Source organism: Staurois parvus, unplaced genomic scaffold (assembly GCF_062004578.1).
Source record: "Staurois parvus isolate SC_StPar_1 unplaced genomic scaffold, SC_StPar_1.0 ptg000926l, whole genome shotgun sequence".
Lineage (NCBI taxonomy): Eukaryota > Metazoa > Chordata > Amphibia > Anura > Ranidae > Staurois > Staurois parvus.
In genome coordinates this window covers 164,436-182,402 of record NW_028318722.1, presented here as the reverse complement: position 1 = coordinate 182,402, position 17,967 = coordinate 164,436, and positions in this window count along the sequence as shown.

The following is a 17,967-nucleotide window of genomic DNA, read 5'->3' as shown; positions in this document are numbered from 1 at the left end:
AGAATACAACAACAAATTCAGCAGAAATGCGTCTAACAAATGATGACTGATCTGCATGTTCATGAGGGAAAGAAGGATTTGATCCCCTTCACAAAACATGACTTAGTACTTGGTGGCCAATCCCTTGTTGGCCATCACAGAGGTCAGACGTTTCCTGGAGTTGGCCCCCAGGTTTGCACACATCTCAGGAGGGATTTTGGCTCACTCCTCTTGGCAGATCCTCTCCAAGTCATTAAGGTTTGGTGGCTGACATTTGGCGACTCGAACTTTCAGCTCCCTCCACAGATTTTCCATCGGATGAAGGTGTGAGACTGGCTAGGCCACTCCAGGGCCTTAATGTGCTTTTTCTTGAGCCGCTCCTTTGTTGCCTTGGCCGTGTGTTTTGGGTCATTGTCATGCTGGAACACCCATCCATGACCCATTTTCAATGCCCTGGCTGAGGGAAGAAGGTTCTCACCCAAGATTTGAAGGTGCATTGCCCCGTCCATCGGCCCTTTGATGCAGTGCAGTTGTCCTGTCCCCTTAGCAGAAAAACACCCCCAAAGCAGAATGTTTCCACCACCATGTTTCACAGTTGGGATGGTGTTCTTGGGGTCATAGGCAGCATTCCTCCTCCTCCAAACACGGCGAGTTGAGTTGATGCCAAAGAGCTGGATTTTGGTCTCATCTGACCACACTTCCAACCAGTCCTCCTCGGCATCATTCAGATGTTCAGTGGCAGACTTCAGATGGGTCTGGACATGTGCTTTCTTGAGCAGAGGGACCTTGCGGGCACTGCAGGATTTCAGTCCTTGTGGGCGTAGTGTGTTACCAATTGTTCTCTTGGTGACTGTGGTCCCAGCTGCCTGGAGATCATTGACAAGATCCTCACGTGTAGTTCTGGGATGATTCCTCACTGTTCTCATGATCATTGACACTCCACGAGGGGAGATCTTGCATGGTGCACCAGACCTAGGGAGACTGACACTTGTTTTGTGTTTCTTCCATTTGTGAATGATTGCACCAACTGTTGTCACCTTCTCACCAAGCTGCTTGGCCATAGTTTGGCAGCCCAGTCCAGCCTTGTGTAGGTCTACCATCTTGTCCCTGACATCCTTGGACAGCTCTTTGGTCTCGCCCATGGTGGAGAGTTTGGAATCTGATGGTTTGATGGCTCCTGTGGACAGGTGTCTTTTATACAGGTAACACAATGAGATTAGCAGCACTCCCTTTAAGAGACTGCTTCTAATCTCAGCTTGTTACCTGTATGAGAGACACCTGGGAGCCAGAAATCCTGCTGAATGATAGGGGATCAAATCCTTCTTTCCCTCATGAACATGCAGATCCGTCATCATTTGTTAGACACATTTCTGCTGAATTGAGAAGAGAGAAGGATGAGAAGGATGAGTTGAAACATTGTATCTATTAGTTTCCATTTAGGATACAGATGTTTCAACCGCTGTACATGTGAAGAAGCTGTCAGAGAACTGTCAGAAATAGAGGAACTCTGCACATACACTTTTTGCCGGCTTGGAATTATTCTTATTTTCATCCTACTTCTTCTTCTTCTTCTTCTTCATCCTCATCCTCATCCTCAGAAGAAGAGGATGAGGATGAAGAAGAAGAAGAAGAAGAAGTAGGATGAAAATAAGAATAATTCCAAGCCGGCAAAAAGTGTATCTGCAGCGCTCCTCTAAGTGTATCTGCAGAATGTCATTTATGGAAACAAATAGATACAATGTTTCAACCGCTGTATGGAGTGAATGTCCCAGAACTGTCAGAAATAGACAGAAACTGTCACAGAACTGTCCTTCTTCTCATCCTTCTCCTTCTTCTCATCCTTCTTCTCATCCTTCTCCTTCTTCTCATCCTTCTCCTTCTCCATCTTCTCATCCTTCTCCTTCTTCTCATCCTTCTCCTTCTCCTTCTCTTTCTTCTCATCCTTCTCCTTCTTCTCATCCTTCTCCTTCTCCTTCTCCTTCTCCTTCTTCTCATCCTTCTCCTTCTTCTCATCCTTCTCCTTCTCCTTCTTCTCATCCTTCTCCTTCTTCTCATCCTTCTTCTCATCCTTCTCCTTCTTCTCATCCTTCTCCTTCTCCTTCTTCTCATCCTTCTCCTTCTTCTCATCCTTCTCCTTCTCCTTCTTCTCATCCTTCTCCTTCTTCTCATCCTTCTCCTTCTTCTCATCCTTCTCCTTCTTCTCATCCTTCTCCTTCTCCTTCTTCTCATCCTTCTCCTTCTCCTTCTCCTTCTTCTCATCCTTCTCCTTCTTCTCATCCTTCTCCTTCTCCTTCTTCTCATCCTTCTCCTTCTCCTTCTTCTCATCCTTCTCCTTCTCCTTCTTCTCATCCTTCTCCTTCTCCTTCTTCTCATCCTTCTCCTTCTCCTTCTTCTCATCCTTCTCCTTCTTCTCATCCTTCTCCTTCTCCTTCTCCTTCTTCTCATCCTTCTCCTTCTTCTCATCCTTCTCCTTCTTCTCATCCTTCTTCTCATCCTTCTCCTTCTTCTCATCCTTCTTCTCATCCTTCTCCTTCTTCTCATCCTTCTCCTTCTTCTCATCCTTCTCCTTCTCCTTCTTCTCATCCTTCTCCTTCTTCTCATCCTTCTCCTTCTTCTCATCCTTCTCCTTCTCCTTCTTCTCATCCTTCTCCTTCTTCTCATCCTTCTCCTTCTCCATCTTCTCATCCTTCTCCTTCTCCTTCTTCTCATCCTTCTCCTTCTCCTTCTCCTTCTTCTCATCCTTCTCCTTCTTCTCATCCTTCTCCTTCTCCTTCTTCTCATCCTTCTCCTTCTCCTTCTCCTTCCTCATCTCCAAGGGCATTTAAATTAAAGGTACAGTGTTCTGCACTAATTTAAAGGCTCTCTGAAGCCTAGAAACCCTTTTAATAAGTTAACTTCGTAGCGAATTAATTCGCATCGAATCGAATTTCATACTGGAATTCGCCGAATCGAATTTTTGAGAAATTCGCTCATCTCTAACCGCAATACAATGTACTGTGTATATATGTCTATGGCAAAAAAAGTCTGTGGAAAAGACTTTCAAGTGTATCAGACATGGTGCCAGAGAGCCAGACCGCAAAATCTCTGGGGGTCAGATATGACTGTACAAATTCAGATATATATATTATATATATATATATATACACATAAAAATCTTATGTCTATATATGATGATATGATGACTACTCACTCAGCTGTGTTGTCAGACCAAATCCACTCAGTCACGGCAACATCTTCAGTCCATGTAACCCTCTGCTGTAATCCAACCCAGAACTCAGCATTCTTACTCTGCATGTGGCACTGAAACACGTCATAAAATATTAATAATAATAATAATAAAAATAATAATCACATAAGATGTCAAAGTGGTATTAGTTAATGTGTGTTAATTATTGGATGGGTTAGTTGAGGCTCAGCGATCTTTGGCCCATGGGTGGCTCACAAGACATTGCTATATATCATGGACTAAGACAGGTAATATTTTATATGGTCATGTATGATGTTATGATGTGTCCCATGTCACTAGAATTTTACCATGTGGGGTGATGTAAATGTAGACATTAGGTCATGATCCGCTGATTGCATCAGTTTCAACATGGGGTAAAAAAAGAGTGGGCTTCTGGGAAATCAGTAAAACTTAGAGGATACAGGGCTCCAACATATCCATGAAATAACAGTGGCATTTGGTTTGAAAAAGTAGTTCCACTATAATTCTACATATAAACAATATGTGACTCTGCTATATAGCTGTCACAGTCAGTGGTCACGCTTGGAGACCAGTAGCTATAGCAGTAGAGAGGCTCCTACTGACCCGCTGGGTAAGTGCAGCAGCAGATCACCCTGTCGGATGACATGGGCTCACCCGAAGTGCAGGGTACTAAAAAGTACTACACACTACAAGTAATAACCGTGTTCACCAGAGCTTCTGATGGTGGAGATGGGTTTTGCTGAGTGTAAGTACCAGGTCGCAGTCTTCAGGATCGCCCCAGCAGGAGGTGAACAAGGAGGGGTCCAGTACCAGATATATCAGGTATGGATCAAGTGGAAACATAGTCATTAAACAAGCCAAAGTTTGGAAACAGGTGGTCGCAGGTTGGGATCAAGCAGAGGAACAAGCCAAAGGTCAGTAACAAGTGGTAGAAGAGATACGGATGGCAGCAGGAGTGACAAGACCAAGATTCTGGTTGGAAAGAGCACAGTAATCTGGCAAATTGGTGGTGCAAAGGCATGGATTAAATAGGAAGTTGATGGAAGGAGCAAAGGCTTTAAGGTTCAAGCTAAGATCTTCTGGGAAATCAGTAGAACTTAGAGAATATAGGGCTCCAACATATCCATGAAATAACAGAGGCATTTGGTTTAAAAAAGTAGTTGCACTATAATTCTACGTATAAACAATATGTGACTCTGCTATATACAGTCAGGGCTCACGCTTGGAGACCAGTGGCTATAGCAGTAGAGAGGCTCCTACTGACCCGCTGGATAAGTGCACCACCAAGTCAAGGCGAGGGGTTTAAGCACAATCTGGTATTCTCCAGAGCTCCTGATGGTGGGGATGGGTTTTGCTGCATGTTAGTACCAGTTTACAGTCCTCAGGATTGCCTCACCAGGAGGTCCAGTAGCAGGTAGGGATCAAGTGGAAGCGTAGACAGTAAACAACTCAAAGGTCGGAATCAAGCAGAAGAAGCCTAAAGTTGGTAACGAGTGGCAGCAGAGATATGGACGGCAGCTGGAGTGACAGGACCAAGATACTGGCTGGAGAGAGCGCAATCATCAGGCAACAATCTGACACTCTGGTGGTGCAAATGCATGGCCTAAATAACAAGCTTGTGGGAGGAGCAAAGGCTTCAAGGTTCAATAGAAACAAGGTTCAAGGCAAGATCTTTCAAGCAATTGTTTTCTTTTAAATATGTATTGAGAACTTTTCTTTTCCTGACACATAAGAACTGATATTCCAATGATCTCTTCAATACTTTGCAGACAGCCAACATGGCTCATGATGAGTCGAGCTATAAGTCTTTTATCATCTAAGAATACAACTGTAGAGCTACAAACCCGATTTAATAGGGGGTCACCCAGTGTGTGCATTTAATAGGGGGTCACCCAGTGTGTGCATTTAATAGGGGGTCACCCAGTGTGTGCATTTAATAGGGGGTCACTCAGTGTGTGCATTTAATAGGGGGTCACTCAGTGTGTGCATTTAATAGGGGGTCACTCAGTGTGTGCATTTAATAGGGGGTCACCCAGTGTGTGCATTTAATAGGGGGTCACACATGTGCAGGTCCTCTGCAGAGAGATCACTGCTTCCATACACAGAGCAAGGGTTATTCTCTGCTGCACGCTGGCAGGGGACAGGATTTTCTACTCAGGCTGGGGCTGATTTCTACAGAAAGATGGCGGACATCAAGTCATCAGTCAATGGGAAGGAATTACCTTGAGTATGGAGTCTTTACTCCTCACCGTAGCCAACACAGCTCCGTTCTCCACACAAAACCGCTCGCTGTCTCCTCTTGTCCTTTTATTAGTAGCAAAGAAATAACATTTCTGATTCACCAACGCCCATCCCTGGGGACACTTACTGGTGTAGTCTGGGGTAGAATATAACATGGGAAGTAGGACAGTATTATTACAGGAGAGGATTTGGCGCACATAACGGATGTAACATTTTACTATTTATTGTATTTATGTAATAATAATAATAATAACAACATTATTATTAGTAATTTTTTTAGACAATTTGATTTATTTATCTCACAACTGACCTTTTAGGTGACTTTTCCTATCATCTACTTTAGAAATAAACATTTAATTTGGGTTCTTTGATGACAATGTGCTCACAGAGCATTCAAAGCTTCCCAATATAACAGGCCTCTCTCACTGACACCCACAGAGACCTGAAATGCTTGGGTCTAATCTAGCAGTTCTCCATGACACCCTAAAATGAATGCAGTTAATTACATTAAGCAACAATGATTTTTTTTAGCTGATTCTTGTTGTAGTCTTCTGTAAGTATTTATTTTGCTTTTTGTTTTTTGTTTTTATTCTTTATTCCATTGAATTTCTTTATTTATTATGTTCAGGCATTACAAATTAATACATTTTTTTAATACTTTTTCAGTCAGCAGATGCATCTTCAGTCCCCTTTTCACACACATTACATGCTACACTTAAAGTGGAACTGCAATGTATTTAGCACCTCAAACGGAAAATGCTATATAATTAATTTTTAAAGTTAAAAACTCCCCGGGAAGGGGGGGCGCTTGTGAGCAGCGTCCATAATGGCCGCATTGTAGGACCACTCCTTGGCTGCTGGACTCATTGGCCGATCTATTGGCCCTCAGGAGGGGTTGACCACCTTCCCTCCAGCCTCCCCCAGATTTCTGCCCTCCACCTCCCTGATGGGCAAGTAAATGGGGTCCGCCCACGCTTCCGGCGTTCGGCAGGCTGGGCTGGAACATGTGGCCTACCCACCCATCTGAAACCCGACCTCAATTTCGGGTCCGCCGCTACCACTACTCAAGGGTGAACCGGATTCCACCGGCGAAGAGGACCTGGCATCAGAGGCATCCTTGCAGTCACCCACTCCGGCTCTGAGGGATGCTGAGTTCCTGTGCCGCTTCAAGTCCATGCTGCAGTTGGAATTATCCTCCGCTACCTCCAAGCTGGCAGACTGTCTCTCGTGAGAAATTTGGGAGTTGAGCAATCTGACGAACAATCTTGTAGATAAAATGGACGCTGCGGCCACAGTAATTGAAAGCCACGAACAGGATCTGTGTGACCTCAAGAAAGAATTGGCAGACGCGCAGGTCCGGCTTGACGATTTCAAGAACCATTCCCACCACAGCAATTTACGCTTTTACGTTGTATCCAGGAAACCATTACAGATCTCACCTCAACCGCTACTGCTCTGTTTCAGGAGCTTATGCCCGCCATTTCCATTGACCGGCTTGAATTTGACCGCATACACCGTGCATTGGGCCCCAGACAACCGGATGGCCCCCAAGAGACATTATCATCACATTTACTTACTATCGCACTAAGCAAACCATCCTCTTGATGGCCAGAAACAACCCAGACTTCAGGTTCCAGGGTCATCGCTACCAGCTCTTCGCGGATCTCTCCCAGATCACTCTTCAGAAGCGCCGCCAGTTACCCTTCACTTTGGTCCTGGTGAATTGCAGAATTAAATACGCATGGGGCTTTCCATTCCGCCTAACCTTCGCCAACCAGGGCCGTAGCCACTCGGTTGCCATGCCGGAGGAGGCCCACTCTCTCCTGGAATCCCTACACCTTTTTCCGCCGGGAGACACTGCGCAGAGTCCAGCACATTCACCTGGATCTCCAGCGGGGCCGCTGCCTCTGGGCCACCTCTGGGAGAAGACATCCAACAGGAAGAGGGCCCTACCTCAGACTCCTCTACGATTCAGTCCATCCTGCTCTTCCCCGGGCTAATGTCGTCTCCAGGACTTCCTCCGTTGAGTTTCACCATTGGATCCTTTTGATGGGACCATGAATTTAGCCTTTTAGGCTTTCCCAGTTTAGTAGCGTTTCATGATTGGGCTCCACCTGGCCCGCTCCCTTGGGTTCCATCCGTGAGTGGGAGGTCTCCTCCTGGACTTGAGGTTTCTGACTTTTGGCCTGCATTCCCAGTTTGATAGTGTTCCAGGGTTGGGTCTGGTCCAGCCAGCTCCCTTGGGTTCTGTCTCTGAGTGGGGGGTCACCCCCTGGACTTGAGGTCTATGACTTTTTGCCATTGCAGACTGCCATGGGTCCAGGCAACACTGGTTGGATTCCTGTTAGTGGAATGGGCCGATAGTTCTCTCGGAGGGAAGTTGGCTCAGGTAGGCCCTAGTTAGGTGCAAAGATGTCAGTCCTTCTGGGAGGCTAGGGTAGGGGACCACCTGGGCTGTGTTGTTTGGGTACCGCAGTGGCCTGCAGCTTTCCCCCAAGAGGGGGTTGGGCCCCCAAACCTAGCTGGGTTTCTAATGGGGAGGTTTCTGCGGATGTACCTACTAACCTGGACTCATACTTCTATTACTGTGGGACTCCATTATGTTGTGTTTATTGCCTTTTTTGCCCACTGAGGGCTTATGTTTTTGATGTATCCATTTGCAGTCATGTGTCTGGTGGGAGAGCTATCTTCAACTGGTATCCTTCAATTGTAGGATGCACTTCACCATTGGTGTGATACGACTGTGCTATTGTTGATACTCCTTGTGTTTTCTTCTACTTTTCTTTCCTTGTCTTCTTTTTTTTCCTGGTTTTTCTGTTTATTGTTTTAAGCGAGGTTTCGGGATGACATGGTCCAACCATCTTTGGCAGTGGAAATTGTTGGCTGACTTATGCTTTTTTCTGCTGAGCATGCTACGCTGATCCCGCCATGGCCTCAGCCCTCTTGAAAGTACATCCACAAAATATTCAAGGCTTCAATTTGCCTCAGAAGTGGTCTACAGTTTTTCATCACCTCAAATTGCAACACATTGATGTGGTATGTATGCAGGAAACCAGGTTTTCTCAGTCCTCCGCCCCACATTATCTCTCACTTTCACTTTTTACATGGCCTCGGCTCCTGAGAAAAGCCAGGGTGTGTTGATAGCTTTCAGACGCAATCTCCCCTTCATCTGTACTCAGAATATAGTGGACCCCACGGGCAGGTACTTGCTCCTGCAGGGCACCCTCTGGGACCAGGAGGTTACTTTTGTCTCTTACTACGCCCCAAGTGCTTTCAGCATAACTTTCTTTCTCATCTTTGCAGCATCATTTCCCGACACTCCAAGGGTCTTCTTCTTTTGGGAGATTCAAATGTTACATTGGACTCCGCCTTAGGTAGGTGGATATGCCTGGGGGGTGGCCCCTTCTCACAATTTATTGCTAGAAGAATGTATGCACTCTTTCTTGCAGATGGCGGGGCTGGCAGATGTTTGGAGGGAACTTCACCCAGCTAACTGCGACTTTACCTTCTACTCAAATCCCCATGAAAGTTTTTGCAGAGTTGACCACATATTTATGTCCAACAGCTTCCCTTGGTCATGGAAAATATATATCCCCTCCTCACCCCGGTCAGACCACGATGCCCTGGTGCTACTCCTTGCCCTCTCGGGGTCGGTACGGCGCCCTTTCACCCGGGGCATATCTACCGCGAGGCAAACAAGGCGTTTGCCTAGGATGGCAATTTTTAGGGGGGCAGCACCGCCCCCCAGAGGAAAGGAACCTTGAGAGGAAAGGAACCAGCGGCGGACAGAGCCATGCAGGGCCGCCAGCAAAGGGGTACCTTCAGTAATCTTGCAGTGGCCCGGAGGACAGCAGGAGGATCGATGTGGGGGAGGGCAGTTGCAGAGCGATGCTCCTGTACCTCTCCCTCCAGCAGCTGATGAGCTGGGACCAGGGGACAGCCTGGAGCAGGGAGAGGAGAGGATCTGAAGGAGGTGAGCTGTGCTGTGGTCTGTGGGATCTCCCTGCCTCCCTCCCTGCACTGAGGGGGAGAGAGAGAGGGGGGGCGAGAGTGAGGGGAGAGAGGGGGGGAAAAGAGAGAGAGATAGGGGGAAGAGAGAGAGAGAGAAGGAAGAGAGGGGAGGAGAGTGAGGGGGGGAGAGAGAGGGGGGCGAGAGAGAGGGAAGAGAGAGAGAATCATATATATATATATATATATATATATATATATATACACAGTATATACATACTGTCAGGAATGCGCCGTGGTGCACGGGTATGCGCATGCACAGAGTACGCCAGCACACGAACATGCAGGCTTTAGGACCTGGGTGTCCGCGGCGGCAATTGCGGCCGCGCATGAGCACTCGCGCACACGGGCGCGCGCCTGGCACCAATGACGGCGCGGGGGGCGCTATTTAAACCAGCTCCTGTAGGGCTCACGTTGCCGTATGGTCTTTTCCTGTTATCCTGTGTTCCTGAGAGATTGCCTTGTTGCCGACCCTGCCTGACACTGATCCGTTGACTGTCTCCTGCTCTGATCCCCGGCTTGTCTGACCATTCTCCTGTCCAATCCTGTATGTTGACCTCCTGTTGCTGAACCTGGCCTGTGACCATTTATCCTTCTGCCTGCCACTTGTACGGTTCTGCCTCCACCATTTCCAACCTGGCCTGTCTGACTTCGCTCACTTCACCTCTTCACATCAGGCTCTCACCTGCTACGTACCACCGGCAAGTGCCTCTACCACAGCTGGTTGCACCCAGGGGCCGCGACCTGGTTTCGGCCTGCTCCAAGTCCATCCCCACCATCAGGGGCTCTGGTGAACAAGCAGGTCGGATCTTAGATTCCGTGCCCTGGGGAATCCCGGTCTGTGGAGCCGTAGAGGCTACCGCCGGTCGGTCCCTAACACATACATACACACTTATTGACTCTCTCACTCTCTCATTGGGGGGGGGGGACGCAAACTTTTTGTGTTGCCTAGGGCAGCACAAAGTCTAAATACATCACTGCCTTTCACTGGCGCATTAATGAATCTTTATTAACCACTCAGGTTACCTGGCAACAAATAGACTCTTTCTTACGTACATACTTTACGGAAAACTCAGGATCTGTCTCTTCGGCAGTGCCCCTGTGGGAGGCGCATAAGCCATGGTGCGGAGTCACATTATTCAGTTGGCGGCGGCTCGAAAGCGGGAGCAGGAGCACCATCTTTTGGATCTTCACTCTCTACTGGCCTCTGCGGATGCTCCTTGGAAGTTGCACCCTTCTGTGGCCCATAAGCGCAGGCGGGACGCTTTGGCTGCAGAGTTGGACCTACTTGCTTCTTCGGAGGCCGAATGGCCCTGCATTGACCCAAACGTACATTTTATTCCTGTGCTAATAACCCGGGTCTGATGCTGGCCAGGAAGCTCAATTCTGTGGGGAAACCCCACAAACCGAACTGGTTACGACTTCCTGTGGGAGGATGTACTTCCAATCCCCAGCAGATTGTTTCCCGTTTCATGGACTTCCTTTCACACATTTAGCTAAACCAGATCCCTTCCCTGTATCTCAGGCAGAAGCATTTTTTTAAGCTCTCCGACTTCCTGGATTGTCCGAAGAGGCGCAGTTGGCCCTCAACGCCGGTGTAACCGTATTGGAAGTGCTTCAAGCTATCAAATCTCTACAGTCCACCGTGGCCCAGGGTCCTGACGGCTTTTCAGGTCTCTATTATAAGAAATTTGCGATCCTGTTGGTGTCCTTTTTGGCTGATTATTTAAATGAGTTACGACAGGGCCCTTTGCCTTCTCCAGACACGCTCAGCGCTCATATCTCAATGATTCCTAAGACAACCGATGATGTGCAGGAACCGCAAGCCTTTCGGGCCATTTCTCTTTTTAATGAACATCTGAAGTTATTGGCCAAGATCCTCAGTCTTCATATCAATAAATATCTGTTGAGTCTGGTCCACAGGGACCACGTAGGTGTCATCCCTGGGAGGCAGGCAGGTGATAACGTTTGTAAACCTTCTACAACAGAGGAAAATCCCGGGATTCTTACTGTCCTTAGACATGTATAAAGCTTTTGATTCCCTATCCTGGGAATATCTGTGGTTTGTGCTGTCTCGTTGGGGCATTGGGGACTTTATTCTCTCTTGGATTCAAACCATGTATTCTTCCCCATTGACTTCCGTTAAATACGCTGGTTATTTCTCAGATCCCTTTCCTATTTGGCGAGGGATGAGACAGGGATGCCCCTGTCCCCAGCGCACTTTGTCCTGGCGATTGAGCCGCTGTCTTTAGCGCTCCGGGCCGATTGTAATATATTGGGTGTTCCATACACAGGACAGGAATTTAAGTTGAACCTTTTTGTGGACGATGACTCTCACTAATCCCCTGACGAAGCTCCCAAATTTGCAACAAGTTCTTGCGCATTTCTCCTTGATTTTGGGTCTCTGTATTAATTTGGAAAAGACTGTTGCTCTCAATATAACTTTGACCTCAGATTTGGTTTCACGCCTACATTCCCACTTCCCTTACAAATGGGCTTCCTCTTCACTTGAATACCTAAGCATATGCTTGACCCCCACCTATGACTCTTTGTTTGCTGCAAATTATTATGCATTGCTTCGTTCTGTGTCCTCTCTTATGCACTCCTGGCAATTTCCGCACCTGTTTTATATAGGTCGGGTTAATTCAGTGAAAATGACCATCCTGCCTAAATTGTTGTACTATTTTTGCACCCTCCCAGTGCGGGTTCCTCCTCATTTCCTTTGGTTGATTCAGGCGAGAATTATGCAATTTATCTGGGCCGACAGGCGCCCCAGAGTCTCCAGAGATATGCTTTTTGTCCATAGACTCCAGGGAGGTCTTGGGGTGCCTAATGTAACTAAGTATTATCAGGTGAGCCAGATTGCCCCGCAGTCTATGTTGCACACGTCCTCTGATGTTCCTCTTTGGGTCCTGCTGGAACTACCTAATTGTGTCCCTATTGTGACATCGACTCTTCTATGGCTCCCCCCTGCCCTACGCCCTATGACACTGAGTCTGATTTTGTGCCATGGCCTACAAGTGTGGGACTCTATACCAGGGGCAGACTGACAACTCATGGGGCCCCAGGCAATAGGGGATCATGGGGCCCCTGTGTCCCTGCCCAGACTCAAAAAAGCCTATGAAGAAGGTACCAGGGGCATCTCATGGGGCTCCCTAATGACCCCTGGCCCTCAGGCAGTGCCCAAGTTTCCAAATGGTCAGTCTGCCCCTGCTCCATACGCTACTCCAGTGGCTTGATGTCACCTTTCCTACCTTTGCTCCCAATTATTAACAATCCTCTCTTCCTGCTGGGTTTAGATCAACCAAGGGCATTCCCTTCATGGGTGGCCAATGGTTTTTCAGAAGTGCAACACTTTTTGACTTCTCGGTCCTTCCCCACCTGGAATTCTCTTCGGGAGTCACGAGCTGTCCCTCATGCACAATGTTTTTGTTACCTTCAATTGTGGCACTGCCTGACCTCACTGTGGGGCACTTCTGCTTTCCCGTATCTGAAATCTGCCTTTGACCAGCTTTGCCAACAGCATCCAGGCGCCCTGGGCCTTTTTTCTCTTCCTTATGCATCTTTGAATAGACGCTCAACGAGTACTTCTGTCTCATATATCACTCAGTGGGAGCGCGACCTGGGGGCGGTCATGGATCTGGAGGACTAGAATAGGACCTTGTCGCTTATAGTTAAATGTTAATTTAATACAACCGCGCTGGAGGCAGCATACAAAGTATTGTTTCATTGGTATTGGCTCGCAGCTCGTTTGGCCCGGGCGAACCCTGTCTGCAGTGATCGATGCTTTCAGGGTTGTAATCATCGTGAAGATGTGTTGCATATATGGTGGTCATGTCTGAAACTGATTCATTTTTGGTCTTGTGTATTTGGCCTTCTTTTCACTTTGTTCCATCTCTCCATATGCCAGGATGCTCGATACACTTTGCTTCATTGTCCCATACCGGGCTTGTTGGCTCACCAGCAGAAGTTGGCTTCCTATTTGTTCTTGTCGGCAACTAGAACAATTGCTCAGGCATGGAAGAGCCCATTTGTCCCTCTTCAGGGACCGTATGACCACTCTGATGCTCCATGAACAGATGTTGAGTATTTGTAACGACTCCCAATGGAAATTTTTGAAAATATGGGAGCTGTGGTTGACATATGTTTTTCCCATGATCCCCCCGGCCAGTCCGGGTTTGTGATGTTGTTCAATATTGGCGTTCCAGGACCCCTGCTCCTGGTCTTGTCTTCTTCTTCCTTTTCTACTTCTTTTTCCTTTTTATTTTTGCTTGTCTTTTATGAGGTGGTGGATAGCTGCCTTTAGTTTGAGCTACTGCTAGTGTTATATCACTGTTTTTGTAATCTATGTTCCATTGATAGCCCCTACATGGGCGCACCTTTTGCTCTGTTGGTGTTAGAGCTTTGTTTTCTTTACTTTTTATGTGCCATTGATATCCCCAGCGTGGGCGTGTCTTGTTGCTCAAGTCTTATTGAAATGTTATAAATTAATAAAAACCATTGAAATACAAAAACAAATTCCCCATCCATCCATGTCCCCATACTTTTTTTTGCTGAGAAATCATTTTGAAAAACACCTCCTGGCATCTCTGGCAGTGGCCATCTTGAGTAAGGGCAGATTATTCATGTAGCAGTTACATGTAGCAGTTTAAAACAAGTAAATATGATAAACTTTGCTATCTATTACTAATGCAGCATAAAGATTAGACATAGTCCATGTTGATTGAGAGGGTAAAGTTCCGCTATAACCACAATCCCAATGTTTACAAAGCCATATAGCTCAAGTTGGAATTTACACATACAGCTGAATGAGTCATTGCAGAGACTCCTTCTCTATCAGTCGATTCAGAGTGAATTGCATTATGGGTTGGATTTATGCAAGATGATATACAGTATACCCCAAACTGCTTTCTATGACCTCTATATCTATGATCTCTATGTCTATGACCTCTATGTCTATGGCCTCTATGTCTATGACCTCTATGTCTATGATCTCTATGTCTATGACCTCTATGTCTATGACCTCTATGTCTATTATTATTATTATTATACAGTATTTATAAAGCGCCAATAGTTCGCTCAGCGCTGTACATTACAAAGGGGGACAGAACATGTGACAGAACAATACCAATACAATGTGATACATGAGGGGATTGAGGGCTCTGCTCTTTTGAGCTTACAATCTAGTCTATGACCTCTATGTCCATGACCTCTATGTCTATGACCTCTATGTCTATGACCTCTATGTCTATGACCGCTATGTCTATGACCGCTATGTCTATGACCTCTATGTCTATGACCTCTATGTCTATGACCTCTATGTCTATGACCGCCGTGTCTATGACCTCTATGTCTATGACCTCTATGTCTATGACCGCTATGTCTATGACCTCTATGTCTATGACCTCTATGTCTATGACCTCTATGTCTATGACCTCTATGTCTATGACCGCTATGTCTATGACCTCTATGTCTATGACCGCCGTGTCTATGACCGCCGTGTCTATGACCTCTATGTCTATGACCTCTATGTCTATGACCTCTATGTCTATGACCGCTATGTCTATGACCTCTATGTCTATGACCGCCGTGTCTATGACCGCCGTGTCTATGACCTCTATGTCTATGACCTCTATGTCTATGACCTCTATGTCTATGACCTGTATGTCTATGACCTGTATGTCTATGGCCTCTATGTCTATGACCTCTATGTCTATGACCTCTATGTCTATGACCGCCATGTCTATGACCGCCATGTCTATGACCGCCATGTCTATGACCTCTATATCTATGACCTCTATGTCTATGACCTCTATGTCTATGACCTCTATGTCTATGACCTCTATGTCTATGACCTCTATGTCTATGACCTCTATGTCTATGACCGCTATGTCTATGACCGCTATGTCTATGACCGCTATGTCTATGACCTCTATGTCTATGACCGCCATGTCTATGACCGCCATGTCTATGACCTCTATGTCTATGACCTCTATGTCTATGACCTCTATGTCTATGACCTCTATGTCTATGACCGCCATGTCTATGACCGCCATGTCTATGACCTCTATGTCTATGACCGCTATGTCTATGACCTCTATGTCTATGACCTCTATGTCTATGACCTCTATGTCTATGACCGCCGTGTCTATGACCTCTATGTCTATGACCTCTATGTCTATGACCTCTATGTCTATGACCTGTATGTCTATGACCTGTATGTCTATGACCTGTATGTCTATGGCCTCTATGTCTATGACCTGTATGTCTATGGCCTCTATGTCTATGACCTCTATGTCTATGACCTCTATGTCTATGACCTCTATGTCTATGACCGCCATGTCTATGACCGCCATGTCTATGACCGCCATGTCTATGACCGCCATGTCTATGACCTCTATGTCTATGACCTCTATGTCTATGACCTCTATGTCTATGACCTCTATGTCTATGACCTCTATGTCTATGACCGCTATGTCTATGACCGCCATGTCTATGACCGCCATGTCTATGACCGCCATGTCTATGACCTCTATGTCTATGACCTCTATGTCCATGACCTCTATGTCTATGACCGCTATGTCTATGACCTCTATGTCTATGACCTCTATGTCTATGACCTCTGTATCTATGACCTCTGTATCTATGACCTCTATGTCTATGACCTCTATGTCTATGACCTCTGTATCTATGACCTCTGTATCTATGACCTCTGTATCCATGACCTCTATGTCTATGACCTCTATGTCTATGACCTCTGTATCTATTTGCCACAATATAATTGTCTTTCAAGAACTGACAGCCAACATGATTGGGAGGTTTACAAAAGTCCCCCTTTATCATGGCTAAAATGCAACAAAAGTCAGCAAACAAGACCGTTAGAGCGCAAAAGGCGACCAGTATAGAGCTTATCACATGCGCTTTCCTGTCCTATTACATACAAGCGGACTATTTGCTTTTTTATGAATAAATAATCTAATTTGCTGCACTTAGATTGCACCATCTTGTGTTTCTTTCTCAAATATAACAAAAATACTATACTGAATCCGAAAAGGAGTAACCTCCAAAAAATAGGGGACTTTTGAGGCACTGTGCTAAAGAACAAAACATGAATTGGATATTAAATTACATTTATTAAAGTCCATTAACCCCTCGCCCTCCAGAGGATTCCCCCCCCTTACTGAAAAGGCCATTTTGTTGAGATACGGCGCTGCGTTTCTTTAACTGAGAATTGAGCAGTCATGTGACGCCGCACCCAAATGAAATTTATGTCCTTTTTTTCCCCCCATAAATGGAGCTTTCTTTCGGTGGTATTTTATCACCTGTGCGGTTTTAATTTTTTGCGCTATAAACAAAAAAAGTCCAACAATTTTGAGAAAAAAATAATATTTTTGACTTTTTTGCTATTAAAAAAAAAATTAAAAATCAAATTTCGTCCAAAATGTATTTTGTATTGCGTGTAAATTAATTGTTTTCCCTGAAAGTTATAGCGTCTACAAATGGCGGTATATAAACTGGAATTTTTTTTTTTACTAGTAATGGCGCCGATCAGCGACTTATAGCGGGACTGCGGTGGACATTCTGACACTGGGGGGGGGGGGGGAACTGACTTGGTGTCGGTGACATCCCCAGTGACACCAATATAGTGATCAGTGCTAATAAAAAGCCCTGACACTATACTAATGACAACGGGCAGGAAGGGGTTAACATCTGGGGTGATCAAAGGGTTACCTCTGTGCAGTTTCACATTATGTGCTGTGTGATTCACTGTGAGCATGCTTCTATGCAGAGCCATACAAAGCAGTGTGCAGGAGCTGAGAGGGGAGAGATCTGTGTTGTATATACACAGGTCTTTCCCACATTAGAGATACTTGACAATCACTGGGTGTCAGCGAGTAATTACGGGCCGGGACCCGGTGATTGACAGCTGAGGCTGCGAATGGTGGCATGGGTAGGGCACCCCCTACCTGGAACTGCAAAATCACATATATATATATATATATATACACGTGATTTTGTGCACCCCTGCCACCCCGTAGCGGTATTTCTGCTATAGGGCGGCACAGAACCGGATAAAATGGAGGACCATCTGTTCCACCAATTAGTAGACAGATATATTAAAACATAACCAATGTATCACATGGTTAGGAATTATTTCCCCTGTAGAAGCAAATTGGATCGTGCTTTGCTGTTTTTTTTTTGCCTTCCTCTGGATCAACTGTGGGTGTAGGATTAGAACTTTTTTTCTTTTTTTTAATAGTTGAACTGGATGGATTTTTGTTTTTTTTTCAGCCAGACTAACTATGTAACATGATAAGATTTAATGATTCCACATCCCCAGAGTCTTCCATGTAATAATTCTCCTAGTCACACAGATGAATATATACATTAGGTCACACGGGTGTCAAACTGGCGGCCCTCCAGCTGTTGCCAAACTACAAATCCCATGAGGCATTGCAAGACTGACAGTTACAAGCATGACTCCCAAAGGCAGAGTCATGATGGGACTTGTAGTTTTGCAACAGCTGGAG